Here is a 15,191-nt window from a genome sequence, read left to right as displayed (position 1 = left end):
AAGATACTAACATGAAGAAAGGTTTATTATCTATTTGTAAGATACCACTTGACCTACTGCCTATTAAGTCAAACTGATAACACCATAAAATGAAGATGTACAGAAATCAAAATTGATACTACTGACAAAAATGCAAAATTATGCTTTGAGATGATGGTAATATTCTATCCCTTGCCTGTAATTACAAGAATAAATGCATCAGAATTCCTATATCCACACACCAATATAGCTATAAATAGCTCAATAATTGACTTAAGAGTTCTCAGATGTTTAAGTATTTTCTCTAAATGATTTTTAACATTTCATTTTTCCATTAAAAACTCTTATCATGTCTTCTAGAGTTTCTTCTAAGAGTCTCCTATAACCAGCTTCATCAATATTCAGCTCTGCAGGACAAGGTGACCGGATGTCCACATTACTAGACAATGTTACTAACGTATCAGAATGTACAGCCAACCAGATAAGCTTCAAAAGGGTAAAGACATGTAAAGCATTCCACTTCTGCCAATGTATTTCAGGTGCTCTAAAATTATCTACAGAGAAAGTCGTCAAGAAGAATCAATACTAAGGGTTTCTATTAAAAACAAAGCAGCAACAAAGACAAGCTTACAAAGTGTGAAAGAGAGCTATGCAGGTGATACAGATGGTAATTAAAAAATAAAAACCCAACTCATAGTCAGAGATACTTTCCACTGGGGAAATAATAAGGTAGACAGAAGAACAAACATATGTCAAGAGAAAACAAGTTCACACCCTGAAGCACTTCATATCAAGTAAGAGATTTACCTAGGCAAGTAAACCAAATCAAAGATTTTTCTAAGACACAGAAGTGCCAGAAGTCTAAGATGTTTATAATTATTTATGAACTACAACAGGAGCTATTTCAAACTACAACAGGAGCTATTTCAAAGTGTATTCAGAACAAAAACTGAAAATTGAGAAGAAACAGCTTTTATTTCACTACAAAATACATGTGTGCCGGCTATAGTTGTCTTGGGCAAAAATAAGCAAGCAAAAAAATCACTGGAGAAAACACACCTATTCAGAGTCCTATGTACACCTATGTTCATAGTAGCACAATTCATAATAACCCAAGCCTGGAAGCACCCAAATATCCAATGACAGATGAGTGACTAAGAAAGCTGTGATACATACAAGTGTATGTGTACACGTGCACACACACACACACACACACAGGAATACTACACAGCTGTTAACAATGATGAAATTTATCTCCTGCACCTCATCTCTGATGGAACAGTAGTACAGTCATGGTGCTCCATAATGTCCAATACCAACAGCTCCTAGCTATCTTCCTCATGTTTGGCTGATTCTCGAGATAGCAGGTTATCAGGAAAGGGAAGAGGACAAGGACAGATGAGGAGTGTGTAGCCCAGGCTCTCTCACCACTAACCTGCTCCATCACCAAACTTCCCCTGACTAGACATTAGTTTTCTGACGATGCTGACTGGATATTATTTTCTAAGGCCATTCAACTCCATGACCGGCGTGTTTGCCTTAAACTGGAAACAGAACAGTTATTAAAAATACGTAAGTAAATGGTAAGAAAATCTGATTAGGAACCAATCAATCATAACGGGGGAGGGGGGAGTCAGTGAGAAACATCAAAGCTCTTGGACTGGGCTTGGTGGGCTGCACCAAAGCCAGACTCTGGGGGGGGGGGGGGGGTCAGGTCCTGAAGCATGATGTCATGATGGCAGGAGGCCCTCGTGGGGGTTGGACTGTTAGGCAGAAATGTTATGCATGCACAGACTACTGTATTTCACTGTCGACTGTAAACCATTAGTCCTCCAATAAAGAAAAACAGGTTGGGGACAGGTAGTGGAGCACCTGGTTGAGCACACCTATTACAATGCACAGGGACCCAGATTCAAGCCTCCGGTCCCTACCTGTAGGGGGAAAGCGTTGCAAGTGGTGAAGCAGGGCTGCAGGTGTGTCTGTCTCTATTCCCATCACCCCCTTGCCTCTTGATTTCTGGCTGTCTCTATCCAATATATAAAGAAATAAAGACAATTTAAAAAGAAAAAAAGGTTTAAGTCGGGAAGCAATTGCAGAAGCCAGACCTTCCACCTTCTGCATTCCACAATGACCCTGGGTCCAAACTCCCAGAGGGATAGAGAATGGGAAAGCTACCAGGGGAGGGGATGGGATAAGGAGTTCTGGTGGGAACTGTATGGAGTTGTACCCCTATTATCCTATGGTTTGTCAGTGTTTCCCTTTTTATAAATAATAATTATAATAAATAAATAAATAAATAAATAAATAAAAGTCCTTAAAACAGGGGCTTCAATTTCAACTGAGATAGAAAAAAACCCTTCTACCCTTTCTCCCCCAGTAGCTATGGCTAGATAGCCTAGTGCTGTCTTAGTTGATAATACTTTAGTTGGGAGGGAGAGATCGCATAAAGGTTAGGCAAAAGACTTATATATGCCTGAGGCTCTGAAGTCCCAGGTTCAACCCCCAACACCACCATGAGTCAGAGCGGTACTTTGGTTAAAAAAAATATAAAAAATTAAAAAATTAAAGCTAGCATGAGACAGCACTGGATACTCCTGATTAGTCTAAACTAGAACTCTTGTACAGGTTTTGGCAATTTAAATGGTACAACCACTTTGAAAGGAAAGCAGCTGTTAGGAAAAATTTTATGAATGATTTTTTCCAGCAGACAATTTCTCTGCTAAATGCGTATGTCCACATAAGCAACTTCGAAGTATAGAGTAGTTTTTATTTGTAACTGTAGGAAACTGGAAACTCATGGACAGGATTAACAGAATATGTATACAACTGTTTGAAAAAAGAAGGAAAACAAATGAATTTCAAAATAAGCCTGTTGATTCAAATCCAAGACAGACCCCTCCAAGAGTACATGAGGCATGGTGTCTCTGTGTGCAAGAATATATATAAATATATACCAAACCAATCTAAAATAAAGCATACTGGTTAGTGATCCCCAAGTACAAAACAAAAGGAATTGTGATGGGGGGGGGGGTTTAGTGGGGACAAATGTCATTGTTTTAACTGTAGTAGTCCCTGAATTCTTTTTCATTCTTTTGTTATTTATTATATTTTATTTTTGGATAGTGAGAGAAATTGAGAGTGAAGGGAAAGACAGAGGAAGCTTCCATCCTGTAGGTGGGGCCTAGGGGCTTGAACCAGCATCCTTGTGCACTGTAATGTGTGTGCTCAACCAGGTCCTGAATAATTTATTTATTTATTCCCTTTTGTTGCCCTTGTTGTTTTGTTGTTGTAGTTATGATTGATGTCGTTGGATAGGACAGAGAGAAATGGAGAGAGGAAGGGAAGACAGAGGGGGAGAGAGAGAGACACACCTGCAGACCTGCTTCACTGCCTGTGAAGTGACTCCTCTGCAGGTGGGGAGCTGGGGCTCGAACTGGTTTGCACAGACCTCAAGGGTGTGTGCTGTGTGAAGGAAAAGCCAGTTTCTATAGGTCACAGTGTCTGCCACTAACATTTCTGAAGTGATAAAACTGTAGATAACAGATTAGTGGTTGCCAGGGATTGGGGTTTGGTGGTTAAGAGACAGGGAGATGGTATGACTGTGACGGCGTAGCAGAGAGACCTCTGTGGTGATGAAATCATCTGCATCTAGGTGGTGGTTACACTAGGAACATACAGGTGTGATAAGATGGCACAAATCTTCTTGGGTTGTTGGATAGATTATGATGTATTTTATGATGCAGAAGTGTGTCACGACTTTTCTGACAACCCAGCATTTATACACACACTGCCCCAGTGTTAATTTCCATATACTCTACTGTACTCAGAAAGAAGCAATTATTTCCAGGAAGCCAGAGTAAGGGACTTCTGTGTGCTATTCCTGTAACTTTCTGTAAATATATCACAATCAAGTCTTTTTTTTTTTTTTTTTTAAAGAATTTATAATGAAACCATCCATGGGCAGGGGAGACAGCACAGTGGTTAGAAAAGACTTTCACACCCAAGACTCTAATGCCCCATGTTTAATCCCTAGGTCCCATGTACAGTCCCACTTAGGGATTGAACATGGGACCTTAAGAGTCTCAGGCATGATAATCATTAAGACAGAGCCAAGCAGGGCTCTAGTTAGAAATAAATAATAATATGCTTGGGAACACAGTGTTGGAAGTTCTTGCCACAGCAAGGAATTAAAGGGATACAGATTGGAAGAGAAGAAGTCAAACTCTCCCTATTTGCAGATGACATGATACTATATATAGAAAAACCTAAGGAATCCAGCAAGAAGCTTTTGGAAATCATCAGGCAATACAGGAAGGTGTCAAAATTAACAGGAAGGCTACAAAATTAACATTCAAAAGTCAGTGGCATTCTTCTATGCAAACACTAAGTTCGAAGAAGCTGAAATCCAGAAATCAATTCCTTTTACTGTATCAACAAAAACAACAAAATATCTAGGAGTAAACCTAACCAAAGAAGTGAAAGATTTGTATACTGAAAATTATGAGTCACTACTCAAGGAAATAGAAAAAGACACAAAGAAGTGGAAAGATAGGGGATTGGGCGGAGGCGCAAAGAGCAAGGACCGGCGTGAGGATCCCGGTTCGAGGCCTCGGCTCCCCACCTGCAGGGAGTCACTTCACAGGCGGTGGAGCAGGTCTGCAGGTGTCTATCTTTCTCTCCCACTCTCTGTCTTCCCCTCCTCTCTCCATTTCTCTCTGTCCTATCCAACAAACAGCATCAACAATGGTAATAATAATAACCACACGAGGCTACAACAAGGGCAACAAAAGGGGGAAAAATGGCCTCCAGGAGTGGTGGATTCATGGTGCAGGCCCCAAGCCCAGCAATAACCCTGGAGGGAAAAAAAAAAAAAGGTGGAAAGATATTCCATGTTCATGGGTTAGAAGAATTAACATCATCAAAATAAATATACTACCCAGAGCCATATAGAAATGTAATGCTATCCCAATCAAGATCCTAAGCACATTTTTTAGGAGAATAGAACAAATGCTACATAATAGAACAAATGCTTATGTGGAACCAGAAAAAAAACTAAAAACTAGACTGCCAAAACAATCTTGAGGAAGAAAGAACAGAACTGGAGGCTTCACCCTCCCTGATGTCAAATCGTACTATAGGGCCATTGTTATCAAAACTTCTTGGTACTGGAACATGAATAGACACACTGACCAGTGGAACGGAATTGAGAGCCCAGAAGTAAACCTCCACACCTATGGACATCTAATCTTTGACAAAGATGACCAGACTATTAAATGGAGAAAGTAGTCTCTTCAACAAATGGTGTTGGAAAAAAATGGGTTGAAACATGCAGAAGAATGAAACTGAACCACTATATTTCACCAAATACAAAAGTAAATTCCAAGTGGATCAGGACTTGGATGTTTAAAGACATCGTCAATGAAACAAATCCAATTACAAAGAAGACTAAGGCAAGCATAAACCTATGGGACTACATCAAATTAAAAAACTTCTACACAGCTAAAGAAACCACTACCCAAACCAAAAGACCCCTCACAGAATGGGAGAAAATCTTTACATGCCATATATCAGACAAGAGTTTAATAACCAACATATATAAAGAGCTTGCCAAACTCAACAACAAGAAAACAAATAACCCCATCCAAAAGTGGGGAGAGGATATAGACAGAATATTCACCACAGAGAGATCCAAAAGGCCGAGAAACACATGAAAAAATGCTCCAATTTTTGACTATCAGAGAAATGCAAATAAAGGCAACAATGAGATACCACTTCACTCCTGTGAGGCTGTCATACAGCAGGAAAGGTAGCAGCAACAAATGCTGAAGAGGTTATGGAGGCAAAGGAACCCTCCTGCACTGCTGGTGGGAATGTCAATTGGTCCAGCCTCTGTGGAGAACAGTCTGGAGAACTCTCAGAAGGCTACAAATGGACCTACCCCATGACCCTGCAATTCCTCTCCTGGGGATATATCCTAAGGAACCCAACATACCCATCCAAAAAGATCTGTGTACACATATGTTCTTGGCAGCACAATTTGTAATAGCCAAAACCTGGAAGCAACCCAGGTGTCCAACAACAGATGAGTGGCTGAGCAAGTTGTGGTCTATATACACAATGGAATACTACTCAGCTGTAAAAAATGGTGACTTCACTGTTTTCAGCCTATCTTGGATGGAGCTTCAACAAGTCATGTTAAGTGAAATAAGTCAGAAGTAGAAGGATGAATATGGGATGATCTCACTCTCAGGCAGAAGTTGAAAAACAAGATCAGAAGAGCAAACACAAGTAGAAACTGAACTGGAGTTGGTGTATTGCAGCAAAGTAAAAGACTCTGGGGTGGGTGGGTGGGGAGAATACAGGTCCAAAAAGGATGACACAGGGCCTAGTGGGGATTGTATTGTTAATGTGGAAAACTGAGAAATATTATGCATTTACAAACTACTGTATTTACTGCCTAATGTAAAACATTAATCCCTCAATAAAGAAATTTAAAAAAATTATTTATAAAAGAAACCATCCATGGGCAGGGAAGACAGCACAGTGGTTATAGAGAAACAACTTTCACACCTAAGACTCTGAGGTCCCATGTTCAATCCCCAGCATAACCATAAGCCAGAGCCAAGCAGTGCTCTAATTAGAAATAATAAGGGGGGGGTATAGCATAATGGTTATGCAAAAAAACTTTCATGCCTGAGGCTCTCATATCCCAGATTCAATCCTCCACACAGCTATGCCAGAGCTGAGCAGTGCTCTGGTTAAAATAATAATAATAATAATAATAATAATAATAATAATAATGAAATAAACAAATAATAATATGCATGGGAAAAACTCATATAATTATAAATTATAATCCACATGTTCCCATTTTAATATTTAATGGTATGTACATACCTAGAAGTAATAACTAAGCAAAATATTATTGGTTAATGATGATTTTTTTCTGTAATTTTTATATTTTGACTATTGAGATACATTTCTTGTGTTGAGTGACATAATTTGTAGTTCTTTTATGGGTTACCTGTTCACTTTCTTTGTCATTATTTTATTAAGATGTTGAATTACTTATTAAGGCCTGGTTCTAACATGTTATGAAAAAGGTGTTTTGTTTTTTTAGTACACCTATTAAAAATCCCATTCACGTGTCAGTAATGGAAAATATAGCTGATTTTAGAATTTAAGAAAGATGAGTTAATTAATACGATCCTTGAAACTCAAGTTTCTAATGCATCATACAGTGTAAGGTTTTGCCTCTACTGCCAACTTTAGAGTTTAAAAAAAAGTGTCTTAAGTGGTAATTATTTTTTCCACTAAATTCCAAGATAATTTTTCCTTAAAACACACACACACACACACACACACACACACACTCTCTCTCTCTCTCTCTTCCTCTCCCTCTCCCTCTCTCCCTTTCTCTCTCAACACAAACTAATAAATGCTTGGGTTAATACCAGATAAAGCACATTCTCACACTCAAGGTGTTTATTATAGTTTAAAATTAGAAGCAAGCATGTCAAGAGTATTAACCCAGTAACAGAGCCAGAACACTAGGCTATGGTAGCTAGCCACCTGGTAAACGTACAATCTCCCTTCATATAGCATGCCCTACAGACATGTTAGGCTTGGTCAGTCACAGTATCTCAACCTTCAAGAAACAGTGTTCCAGGAACTGAGCATGAGGCTGGAGTTCTGACTTCTACTACAGCTCTCCCTTTGGGTTTCTCAGTTCAAATTGGATTCCCTTTATAAGCTATGTGGACTGGTTAATCTGAGTGTCTATTGTGACTTAAGAGTCAAATTCACATTTCTTGAGACCCTGAATATTCTTGCTAGATGTGATATTAAGCAAGTTTCACTTTGATCATAGTAAAGAGACCTCTTAACCTCCTTATGAAATCTGATCTGTTCTTAGAAAGCCATCACCAGGTTTGCTTTCTCCCTCTGACTAACCTGGTGAGCATGAGACTGGCATCCTGCACCGCCATAAGCGCCTGTCTTCCCAAATATCATCTTAAATCATACTGTTAATGCTCTTAAGTTAAAGAGAAACAAGGTTTTTAGCAAGGTTTCAGATGCAGTTTTAAAGTGAATCTCTTCCACTAGTTTCTTTTCCCCAATCAAAGGATAATTTGAATACATCTAAAATGGCAGAAGGAAATACCTATTTAAAAAGTAAAATTTCACCTGTTCACCTAGTGACTTCTACTGTTCTAAGTGACAACAGGAGCTTATTTGCGTTGTCTTTACTGAGAATTTATTTCTGGCACAGTCTGCGTCAATCACTACATGGAAATGAAATTACAGCTAAGTAAATGAAGTGAATGAGTCAAGATTTGAACTTAACATAAGTAATTAATCCAAATTACTCAACAAAACAGTATGTGATACAACCTTCCAGTTATGGCAGAATTTACACAATGGACAGCATAACATTTGCAACAATATTCAATGTTCTGTAGCCTTTTAAAAACTGCCTTTGGGTGACAGTTTAAAAGTGTAACCCAAGAAGTTCCTTTCACACCTCAAAACTGTTTTTGTACAATATGAATGATGCTGTTTTACAACCAGATTTTTCAGTATGACTTCTGGCTAGTGACATAAACAAATGTGCATCTAAAATAATTACTAACCGTCACGGTTATTTAGGTATATGTGATGGAGCTCTGAAATCCAAAACCACTCTAGAAAGTACTTTGAATCCATTCATTACCTAGCACCTCCAAGGCTGTAATTCTGTGTTTAATTGGTTTAAACTTGTTTAGAAAACAAAACCAGGAAACCAGGAACACTACTTGAAAGGACACACTTCATAAAGATAACGTTCCCCTAGTCCAGCAACATCACACACAAACTACCAGCCCTAATATGAAAGATTATTAGAACTCCTGACTGTTTAACAGAAACCCCCAGTCTTTGTAAATTCCAAGTCCTACAGGTTCCAGGCATTGCGACAGATTCAGGAAAATAAAGTTATGACTAGAAAAGCCCTGCCCTCAAAAGAAAGTGAAAAAACAACAGATATTCAAATAAAATCACAGCTAAATGTTAAAGCAAGATACAAAAAAATTGAAAGGCTTCCCCCAACACCTAAGAGGTCAACCGAGATTCCCTAAGAACACATAAGAACACACAAGGAAAGTCGGAGTTGGGTGGCCTGGGGGTGGCCCAATGGCTGGAGTGCTACTATCTGGTATGAGTTCAGTTCCTGGCATCACACACTCCAGAGTGATGCTCTGCTTCTCTCTTGCCTCTGTAAGAGGGAGGGAGGGGGAAGGGGGTGGAAACGAGAGGAAAACGCTGTGTGAAAGAATGAAGCAAAGGGCTGGCAGATAGCCCAACCAGTACTGTGCACACCACACACAAAGCCCTGGGTTTGAGTCCCTGTACCATGTAGGGACACCAACAGAATCTCTGCCAACAGTCTCTCCCTCCCTCCCCCCCCCTCAAAATAACGTCTAGAAGTTCATTTTTCATTTGTATGTAAGTTCATGAATTCATTTTTCATGAATTGGAAAAATGCTTCAGCTGGGAGTGACTGAAGCATTGGACCTGAAACTATGAGGTCCCAAGTTCAATCCCCCACATTGCATGTTCTGATGTTCTCCTCCCTCTTCCTCTCTCTCTCAAACACACACACACACACACACACACACACAAACTTTTAAGTCAGCCTGGGAGCAATGGTTATCACACATGCCTAAGGCCTCAACACATTAATTAAAGTATGAAAGTGAAACACCAAGGTTCATAATTGTAAAACACCAAGATTTTAACATGAAACACACACCTTCAATATGGGGAAAGCAGGGTGCTGGGAGGCTGCTTTCAGAAATCCTCAAGAAACCATGGAAATAAAACCACCACCACCCCAGGGGTCAGAGATGCTAACTGGCTAGGGTGCACACCTGTCCACAGTGCAACCCAGGTTCAAGCCCTGACACCACACAGGTATATATGACACTGGGTGTCTCCCTTTGCTCTGTCTCTAGCAGAAAGAAACAAGTCAGTCTGGGTGGCGTGAAATAATACACTGACATATGAAGCCCTGGCTGTGTGGGGTGGAAAAGAAAGTGGCCAGCAAAACAGCTCACTTGGGTAGTGTGCTACTTTGCCGTGTGCAAGACCCAGGTTCAAGCCTGACCCCCACACCTCACCGAAAGAAGTTTTGATGCTGTGGTCTCTCTGCCTTTACCCATCTCATTAAAACAGATAGATAAATAAATAAATAGTTGGACTCTGAAGCACTAAAGGCCCTGAATCCAACCCCCAGCATCACATATGCCAGAGTAATTAATGTTCTGGTTTCCCTCCCCTCCCCCACTCCAAGCATTAATAAATAAATGGGGGGGGTGTTTCTCCCAGTCCTCCAGAAGTAAACAGCATTTTTCTTATGTATATCCAAGCACTGTCTACAAAGCAATCCTCCATCCAGTTCTCAAGTACTGTTCTCTATCTAGCTCTAGTCTTTCTTTCTCTTTCTCTCCCTCCATCTTTGTCTCTGTCTGTCTCTGTGTCTCTCTCTCATTTAACTTTTCCAGAGCACTAGTCATCTCTGACTTTTGATGACATTAAGGACAGGTCCTGGGACCCAGGATCCACAGGTAGTAAAGTCTTTTGCGTATCTCTTAGGCCATCGCCCCACCCCTATCTGGCTCTAGTTTCTTCACAGCACCTGTTACTAGCTGAAATTACCTAAACATTCCTGTTTAGTTGTTTTGTTTTCTTCCTCTCCATAGTATTTCAAGTTCCATGAGAACATGAGATAGACCTTGTCTTATCTTTATATCACTACATAGCCAGAGCCCAGGCAGGGCCTTTCATGCTGGGCTGTGTGTTCAATAAAAACTTGTAAAATGACCACAACTACCCAGGTAATTTACTTTAAGGTCACCAAGTATACACAGGTTCAAGTCAGTACCAATAAATCAGTAAGCCCAATGTAATGGCAAACACAAAATAGATTACCACTCTATTTCCAGGTAAGAGATCTTAAAAGCTGTACTAGCTTTTGTTCCAGCTCTGAGGCTGAAAGGTTTCATATGGTTTAATTTATCAGGAAGACGGGCAATTTTCTGATGTACTTTAGAGAGGATTTCCACGAAAGATACCTTTCTGCCTATTGCCACTAACTGTTATGCTTTTGCATAAAACTTCTAAAAATGCTTCCTAAGTATTTAATTTTGAGTTGCGACAGTATCTGACTTTAAGAGAAAAAGCCAAAAGTTACAACTGCAAAATTATCTTCAGAGCATGAGAGCCATTCTACACACAACTGAACGCCAACTTCCAATTCAATATCCTGAGTACCCCATTTCCTTTTATCTATGAGAGGCTGGGGAGAGAGGAAGCACATGCGTGCGACAGGTATGGCTGGATGGATGGTTGCTGGATAGACAGAATTAGAGCATCACTCTGGAACGTTCAAGGCCAGGGATCAAACTCCAGACCTCAGGCTTGAAAGCCCAATGCCTTACCCACTGTGTCACCTCGTAGGCTCTAAAATTAAAAAAAGAAAAAAAGAATACCAACTTTTTTTTCTTAATTATGTTTTTCTGGGGCGGGGGGAGATAGCATAATGGTTATGCAGAGATACTGTCATGCCTGAGGCTCTGAAGTCCCAGGTTCAATTCCCCTGTACCACCAAAAGCCAGAGCTGAGTAGTGCTCTGGTAAAAAAACAGACTTTTTCCCTAAACAATCTTATTTTGTCTTAAAAGGCTCTAAGACCACTTCAGAGGGACAACATTCAAACAAATTAAAAACATGATTTCAACCAAAACTTCACAATAAAATCTAGTTGAAGGATATGAAAACTAAAAAGATTTCAATCTATGGTTAATCACACAAAGCAAAAGTTTTCCAATTTTTGAAGTGTGATTTGTGCAACAGCTTAAGGTCAAAGAATCAGCAAGAGTTGAAGCAATATCTTGGTAATTTTTTATTTAAAATAAAAGCAGCATTGCCATTCACAGATAGCCAGAGGCTGGAAAATGGCTGACCCAGTAGAGAGCTAGTCCCATAGCTATAACTATGGGAGCACGGTGCAGTGGCACTATGGGTCCCCCTCTCCTTTAACAGAAATGAGAAAGACTGAGAAGTCCAGGAGTGATGCTTCAAGTGTGAAGTCCCAATGCATCACTGAAAAAACAAAAAAGATTAAGACCAAAAGCAATTATATTTTTCATCAAGTCTAAGTAGTCAGTCTGCCCAATACACAAGAACTTTAACTTAACAAAATAACAATTTGTAAAAATCATAGGGAGGTTCTCCCCCCTTTAAAAACTGGGGTATCCTCTTTCATGAAGCTAGCAAAGTTGGCTGGGAAATCCGACTTCGGCTAACACGTAGGAATAATGTTTCTTCTCCACCATCACCACCTTTATGTGTCTACCTTGAAAGCCAGGCAGCGTAGTCAGTAAGGAGACAACTTTCCCACCTGTCAACTCCAACATGCTCTAGTGTCAGAGGTAAAAGTATACCCCAGAACAAGTAAGAGGAAATTGTATGCTGTGGCAGGTATATTATAAAGCTGGTTTGAGATGATGGGTTGCACAACTTTTTAAATTTTACTAGAATCATTTAGTTATACACGAGTGGTTTCTTACAGTATGTGAAATATATCTCAAAGAAGCTATACAGAAAAATGACCAGCAAGTAGAGTAGGAGGTACAGTTGGGGGGGGGGGGGAGAAACTATTTAAAAACCAGAGACCCATCACATAATGGAAGCATCTAAACCAAGCATCCCTACTTCCTCAGAACCTCCAGCTAGCCTATATTTATTGTCTCTTCACTTAACATGTTCCTCGGGTGCTTCTAAGCTTTTATTCTGCCACCATACTGCTCAAATAAAAAAAGGGGGGGAGCCTTCGGCATCATTTTCACAATCCCACTTGCAGGATTAAATATATCTGGCACACATGGCAATAGCAGTCAAGAGCTAGCAGTTGATTTCATATAACCAATTCTATCAATACTTGTCCAGAAGAAACAGGAAGCGGGAAACCTAATTTCCCACACCAGTCTGCTCCGCCTCCTGTAGCATTTTCTATAGACCTTCCCTGAGACTGTGTAACTTAGATTATGGTCATGTTCCGGACATGTCTTACCAACTTAAAGAATATACACTGGTGGTCCGGGAGGTGGCGCAGTGATAAAGCTTTGGACTCTCAAGCATGAGATCCCGAGTTCGATCCCCGGCAGCATATGTGCCAGAGTGATGTCTGGTTCTTTCTCTCTCCCTCTGTCTTTCTCATAAATAAATAAAATATTAAAAAAAAAAAAAAGAATATACACTGAATGTTCCTCTCCTCCACGTTTTGAATATTACTTCTCAGACTAGGAATTGAGTAGCTGTTCTCTGACTGAGGGTACCAGAACTCTGATCAAATTAAGGAGCATCAATTGTACCTTCAAAGGGTACTTCTGTGCCCTATTAGACCATCACTAACAGAAAACTGACTTCCCTGGGTGACTGGCAGGTAAAAGTGACAAAAACTCTAAACAAACACCAAAATGACCATTGACCAAGCAGGACATAATATAAAAATCCAGCTCCGAGCAGTAAAACCCAATTTCTACACAAAAGTCAACAGGTTTCATCAATTAAAATATACTCAAAACTCAGTGTTTGCCTGTTTCTCAGTATGCTAAACTCAACAAGTTTTCTACTACTATTAATACTAAGTCTAACTTCTAAAACTCTGCTAGACAGCAAATGCCCAACCTCTCAAGTACCAAGAAAAGTACAAAAGGCCAAGAAGACAAAAAACAGCAGCAGCGATTATCACATAGAATTCAACAACTAAAACCCTGGCGACAGAGAGGAGAGGAACACCTGTAAGATTCACCTTTCCAAAGCAAACCCATTCAGATGTCATCTGCCTTCCAGGTAATGCTGACTTCTATCAATATATCTCAAACACCAAAATACCAACAAGGCAAAAATTCAGTGTCAAAAACCTGAGATTCAGACATTTTGTTCAAACGCTAGTCACTCAAGACATTAAGAAGTTACCAAGACCCTAAAGGTGAGTGTTCCGTTCCAGAATCAACTCTTAAAACACTCACACGTTCATTTTAAGACAGAACCTCATCACCATCTGTAGCCCTGAAAAGATTTTAAACATCTACCTTGTTTTTATAGTCAAAGCCTTCCACGTGCTTCCAAAAAGTCGCTGAATCAGATTATTTTTATCCATATAGAAACTGAAATGCACTCCGTTTTGAGGTGAATTATTCCCAGCAATATGCCAGACACAAACTTTTGAATGTGGTTTAAGTTTCTCTTCACCAGTAAAGTTCTCAAGTTCTTAGGAGTTTCCTAGTCATTTACTTGAACATCATCTACGGTAACACTCAAAGCAAAACCACAATAAAGAGCTTTGGCCTCTGAGGGATTCTACATGTAAAAAACATTACTCATAAATAAAATACAATCACTATTGCTTTAAATAACAAATACATTTATACATTTTGATGCCACTTGATGGAATTCCCAGTTATGATCAAAAAAACCAACTCTATTATGCTCCAAACAAGTGAATCAAACTAAACTGAATTCTATGCTCACATAAAAAGTACCATGAATTCACTGTAAAAATTACTTAATGATGAGGCATTTGAGCTCATGAGTTGTCTTATCTTTATTCAAAAGTCTGATATTTCAGAGTCAGTGAAATTCACAGTACAGTTCCAGCAGTAATTAGATCAATTCATCCCAGTTACATTACATTATTTTCAGGCTGCCCAGTATCCTATTAACACCAGATATAAATACAGCAACGAAACCCTAACAGGACACACTCTTGTAGTCAGAAAATATCACCCAGTTAACATTGTAGAATACTACTTCACAGTCTATGTAAAGGCTCCAATTCAAAACAATAAATACCTGATCAGACTTTGAAGTCTTCCAGGATCCACCAGGAACTCACATTCACATAACCCTCAACTCATTCTCATTCACATAACCCTCAACTGCTTGCCCATTAAATAGCATCAAGATAGTTTAACTTCAAACTCTAGTGTCATGGAAACAATTCCAGATACAAGTTTAAAAACGACCTTAAAAGATGACTGCCGGGAGTCAGGATAGCGCAGTGGGTTAAGCGCACATGGCGCAAAGCCGGGTAGGATCCTGGTTCGAGCCCCGGCTCCCCACCTGCAGGGGAGTCGCTTCACAGGCAGGCGGTGAAGGAGGTCTGCAGGT

General features: G+C 39.7%; 1 protein-coding gene across 1 annotated transcript in view; it reads right to left on the bottom strand.

The window, feature by feature from the left end:
• Positions 1 to 15,191, bottom strand: part of RYBP (RING1 and YY1 binding protein) — a 44,881-nt gene that overhangs the window by 27,611 nt on the left and 2,079 nt on the right. The window lies entirely within an intron of this gene.

This window comes from Erinaceus europaeus, chromosome 12 (genome assembly GCF_950295315.1).
Source record: "Erinaceus europaeus chromosome 12, mEriEur2.1, whole genome shotgun sequence".
NCBI classification, from domain to species: Eukaryota; Metazoa; Chordata; class Mammalia; order Eulipotyphla; family Erinaceidae; genus Erinaceus; species Erinaceus europaeus.
Note: the sequence above shows the minus strand (reverse complement) of the source record. Positions and strands in the feature narration are given on the sequence as shown.